We start from the raw sequence: 6000 nt of genomic DNA on the forward strand, positions 1-6000 counted from the left end.
CTCAGGATGTGTCCCACGGGAAAGACACCAGGGGTTAATGTTGGTGATGAATTCCACTCTGTTTGTCACCATGTTGTCACCCTGGGAGACTCCTCCCTAACTGAAGCTGCAGTCAGCTTGTCAGCCTGGGAATGGAGCTGAGAGTCAGGAGAAATCCAGGCCTGGAAAGAATTCCCAAGCTGTAATTCCCCAGCTCTGTGAATGTGTGTGTCCACAATAATCTGCTAAAATGGGTGAAAAACTGAGCTGGGAGGGAATTCCCAGCATTTCTGCTGTGTCTTCCCAGAGTGAGAGCCCAGAGAGTGGCCGTGACTGAGGGCTGGAGTTTGGAGCTGGGAGCATCCAGCTCCAGAACCATCCCCTCATTCCAAGGTCCAGCTCTTTCCCCCCTGCTTGGAAGCTTGGTCTGGAGTGGCACTGGCATTCCAGGAGGGATGAGAGCATCCCTGAGAGGGTGGGGATGGGAACAAGAATTTGGAAAAGTCTCCAGGATGGGGGCAGGCAGCAAAACCAGGAGCTGCTGCCTCAGTTGTGCTTCATTGGTATTCTGGAGGCAGCTGGGCTGGAGGCTGCACGAGATTATTTTCAAACAGGAATTACAATTGGCAAGGCAAAACGAGAGAGATGGAGAGAATTTTGGGGGGCATTTGTGAGCTGAGAGCCTCAAGGTTGGATTGGAGCTGAGGACAGAGCAAACACAAGAAAAGCTGAAACAAAGACTCCAAGTGCATCAAAGACTCGAGATTCTGCCACACACACTCAGCAGCAAAAGGCTTTTCCTTGTGGGAAAAGGGAAAGATTCCAACGTGAATCCACCACGAATGGAAAAACAAAACTCCTAAAGAGCTGAACACAGGCTGGCACGTTGGGATAAACCCTGTCCATCCCTGCTCAGCCAGATTTGGGCAGGTTTAGAGCCTTCCCAAAGCTCCAAATCCCCCCGTGGGCGCTGCTGGGCTGACACACACGAGCCTTGCCTCTGCCAAATTTGTCAGCCTTGACCCTCGAGTCTGATCCGGGGGAAATTCTATTCATTGCTGAATAAATAATGCATGGGCAGCCATGCATTTTTCATGCTAAGACTTTTAAAGGCCACTGTAGTGATGCATGTAAATTCAATTTCTCCCCCTCCCCACCACCCAAACTCCTTTCTCTCACACTCAGCTGCTAAATAATTATTAAACTCTGAATTAAACTCTGACTCAGGCAGGGTGAGAGCAGCACCAGCCACAGAATTCACTGCCCTGACACTGCTGCCTCCACTCCACCCTCCACAAAGTCCAGGAGAGAGAATTTTTTTTTTTTTTTTTTAATTCTGTGTTTTTCTGTTTGTTTGGTTGGTTTTTTTGTTTGTGTGGGAGGTTTGTTTTGGTTTTTTTTTTTTTTGGATGATTTTTTGGAGGGTTTTGCTTTTTTTCTTTATAATTTCTTGGGTTTTTTTCTTCTATAAAGCCCTACAAAAACACACGTTCATGAAGAGGAGCAGAACAAAGGGAGCAGGTCTTGTATTTGACATTCTTCTGGAAACACATTCATCCCTTCCAGAGAAGCAAAGCTGGTGCCTTTATTTGTAGCTGGTGGCCAGAGTGTGTCAGGGACCTGAGCTGGTGTTTGGGTTTTAGTCTTGAAACTGGGCAGAAATATTCACTTAATGTAGTGGTTTTGGTTTATTAATTTGAATTTTTTTATTGTGAGATAGGATTATGAGGATGGTAAAATAGGTTTGACTTTAAATTATATAAAGAGAAACTTTATTATTAGAAATTACAAAAAAATTTTAGAATAAAATTTTAGACTATTCTTTTTTCTCTCACACACTTTTTTAACAGTGACAACGTACAGAAAATAACTTAGTTTACTATTTTTAAAATAGTTTTTTATTAATTTACTTGGAAGAGGAGACTTTTTTTTAGTTTATGGTGTTTTTTTAATAAGAAACAGTTTTTTTGTGGTTTTGATGTTATAGTGAGAATGGAGATTGAATTATTATGTAAAAACTCATTTTTTACATAAAACCACGGGGCTCTGGGTGAGTGAAGGGCTCAGAGAGGAGCAGGGGGAAGCAGAACTGCTCCAAAGGGTTTAGGGAACTCTGCTGGTTATTTATTGAGGGTACACCCTGAAGTTTTTCTTCATGAAAACTTTTGTGAATTAATTGGATTAATTGGAAGCTGCTAGTACACTAAACTCCTCTGTCCTGTACTACACTCCTCTCCCTGAAGTAAACTAAAAAAGATGATTTAAATGGAGAACTGAGTAAAGTGTCTCTGCATGTTGTTGTTCAGAAGCTGTGGGAGGGGGAAGGGGAAAGTGGTCTGAAGATCTTATTCTAAATTTATTATTTTCTTTGTGTTGTTAATAAAGTTTTTCCTTATACCCTTTTCAGTATTAAACCTGCCTTACTTTTGCTTCTAGTTCTATCTCACGACAGAAAATAAATATATTGAAATTAGCAAACCACAGCTATAAAATTTATTAGTGCATAGGCCAAGAAACCAAACTAAACCAAGACAGAAACACACCCAGACAGGAAATCTTGGTCAAAAAGGATTGGAAACACATCCAGACAGGGAATGTGGGCAGGTGGAGGCTGCAGAGGGAATGTCAAACCCCCCAGGTGAGCTCCCCTGGGGACAGGAGCTCCATGGGGCAGGTGAGGCTGGGCCAAAGCAGAATCCTCACGGGGCTGGGATGAAGAATTTCCTTCCTCCTTCCCATCCCACTGAGATTTCTCCCAGCTCCAGGAGATGCTGCTGATGTAGAAATGATGCAGAAAACCCTCTCTGGGCCACCCAGGCTGCTCTGGCCTCCTTTTTTTTTGGGAGGCAAAGAGCCTTGAAATCTTCATTGACTGAACCAAAGTGCTATGGAACACTAATCTTAGAGAAATTAGGATTCTAGTTAAAGGTTAGAAGTTAGTTAGAAGAAAGCAGGGTTGAAATAGTTATCAGAAACTTAAATAATTCATGGCCTGTCATTTTATGTTTGCTTAGCTGTGCTTGTAATGGGAAAAGATGAAACTGGTGAATAGATCCAAAGAAACACGAACAATTGCAACCAGAAAATAATTCCAAATAATGAAGAGAAGGAAAATGGAGTTGTCCCAGAAGCCATTTGTATTGTCATTGATAGAAAAGGTTGAGAGTTCAGGGTGAGGAAGACTCACCTTACTTCTTCTTTTTAACAACCTCCCCACAAAAAAAACGACCCCAGACTTAATTCAAGAAGCCAACCACGCATCTTAATAGCCATTCCAGCTAATTACCATGGGAAGTGAAGGATGGGAGGGGCTGGTATTATGAATATGTAAATATTTGAAGTTTTGTCAATAAATCGATTCTGTGATCACCTGTAATTTTGCAGTGCTATTAGAGGGTTACCTCCCACTGCTGCCCAGCACCGAATAAACACACACTTTGTAATTTTAAATTGTCAGAGACTCTTTTGTCCATCACAGCTGAGTGTCAGTGTCAGACCAACACTCATATTTTGGTAAATCAGCCAGGCCAACCTTGCAGGGACTCTCCAGACAGATTGCTACAGCAATAAATGAGGAAAAGGCAAAGCACTGAAATGCATTTCAGTCTCCATCCCCTGGGAATCGAGGTGCAAATTTACCCAAATTTACCCAAATTTACCCAAATTTACCCAAATTTACCCAAATTTACCCAAATTTACTGCAGGTACAGCAGGCACAAAGGGATGGAGAGGGGACAACGCTGGGTTCTGATGTTGGCACAAAGAGGAAAAGATAAAACACCTGGATTTGGGGCACTTCCACTATTGGCAGGAGCAAAGTGCTAATTCAGTCATATATTTGAATAATTTCCCCTGTAAAGGTTTGAAGGTGATGATTTATGACTGAATTACCCTGATTGGTTTGCACTGTAACATTTTGGGTGACCAACTCCTCAGTCTGGCAAGAACAATGTAATTTTTCCTCACCAAAACTCTATTTTTGCACACAGCCAGTGAGATTCTTAAATGAGAGCTCATGCTTAAATGCTTTGCTGCCTTGGGACCTGGTTTTGCCATTATATGCTTAACTTGATGACATTTCAGACTTAAAATCTGATGTGAAATCAGGGTGAAGCAGATTGAAGGGTTGTTTGCTTCAGTGCTTTTTTGGGCTCTTCTTATGAAATACATGAGGCCATTGCACAGGTCAGAAGAGGTGAGTGTGCTTGCTCAGAGCAGGGCACAGCACTGGATTTTTATGTGAAAACTGCAGGATTTTTATTCAACAGTGGCAGAGAGAAGGAGTTGAGGAGGAAGGGGACAAAGGCAGATGAGTGCTGAGTCTCTGTGTCACCCACCTGTCCCTGGGGATGTCACCTGTCCACAGGCACCTGCTCTGCTGTAGTAAAAGAAATGTGGAGAAAAGAAATTGATCCAGATGCAGTTTGTACTTATCTCTGAACCAAGAGCCTGCACGGAGAGATTTGGGCTGAAACCACTCACACGACACATGCACACACAAATAAAAACCTGCTTCAAATTCTCCTCTCTGGGCTGAGGAGCGTTTTGGAATACAGATGAGAGCTGCCTGCAAACACATCCAGAGAACTTGGAGGGAAACCTGAGACAAATTATGGAAATGAAATGCCCATCTTTCCAGATCAATGCCAGGGAGTCCCTGCTGGGGAGTATATAGATCATTTAAAAGACTTCTCATCCTGTTCCCTGGGATTCAGCTCCAGAGTGCCCTGGCTGCTGGGGAGGGTTATTAATAGCATTGGCATTAGGGAATCAGCCACCTGTACCTCATCCATGGACTCCTCCTGCCCTTTTTATTTCAGACTCATTCACAGGCTGCTGATAGATTTGCATTTAGATGAGGGGAAAACTGGTCACAGTAAGGACAGGAGGGAAGAGGCTCCTCCCTTATTGATCCTGCCAGTGAAGCCTTCCCCCCAGCCAGGCTCTTTAAAATGACAGCAAACATAATAAAAGGCCCAATCAGTCTAGAAAAGGGATCAAAACTCCTCGGTTTGGGATCCTGGGCCATGTCACGGTTTGTGCTGCTTTGTTCCATGTCCCTCCCTCCCTCCTGGACAGATTTGGGCTGTGGTTTGTGCAGGGCAAGGGAAGGGCTCTGTCACCTCCAGCCCTGCTCTCCTGGCTGCAGATCCTCACCCTGGGACAAAGGTGACTCCTGATGTGCCAAAATTCCTCCCCTGGGGCCAGGCTTTGCTCTCCCAGCGAGGGGGAGCCCAGGCTCCTGTCAGGAATTGCATCCAGCACAATTGTCAGTCCCGGTAATGAAGAGGCTGAGGACTGGGGTGGAGAAGCTGATAAATAAATCACAGCCCTGCTTTGCATTTTGAGAGGTGTTCCTCATGTCTGGCTCACACAATGTCTCCGGAACTGAGGGAGATCTCATTTTTTCCTCCTTAAAAAATGGCAGAAGAGGAAGACCTGGGGAGATGAAGCAGGTGAGGGTCAGAGGAAAGGCTGAGGGGCAGGGCAGGTTGGGAGAGCAGAACATTTGGGAGTGCCAGGAGGGGTTTGAGGGGTTTGCAAGAGCAGCCCTATCAAGGATGAAGCACCACTGAAGCTTCCAGCAAAAACCCCGTGGATTTTTCCCATCCTGCAAGGACCATAAATTGCAGGAGGTTCCTGCTGGTCATCACTGAATCTTTGTTCTGTGTGTGAGAGGGATGGGATTAGAGATGAAGTGTCCTGGTGACACGGAGCTGACAGGGACCAGGACACGATGCTGTGACAACACAAGCACTTTTCTGTCTGTGTAACCCTCTCCTCCCCAGTCCTGACACTTTTCAGGTCTTGCTTCCCACCCCAAAATTCACGAGAACAAGCTGAAAACCCCTCTGCTCCACAGAAAAAAAAAAAACCAATCTGGCAGCAGCGTGGAGACAGCAATGCAGCAGCAACCCTGGGTAAATCCTGAATTTTGGGCAGGGATGGAGAGCTCTGCCTGTCCTTGTGCCACTGCCCACCCCACCCCCGGGAAAATCAATCAATCCTCCTCTCCTTTTT

Source organism: Sturnus vulgaris, chromosome 15 (assembly GCF_052056855.1).
Source record: "Sturnus vulgaris isolate bStuVul1 chromosome 15, bStuVul1.hap1, whole genome shotgun sequence".
In the NCBI taxonomy this organism is placed as follows: domain Eukaryota; kingdom Metazoa; phylum Chordata; class Aves; order Passeriformes; family Sturnidae; genus Sturnus; species Sturnus vulgaris.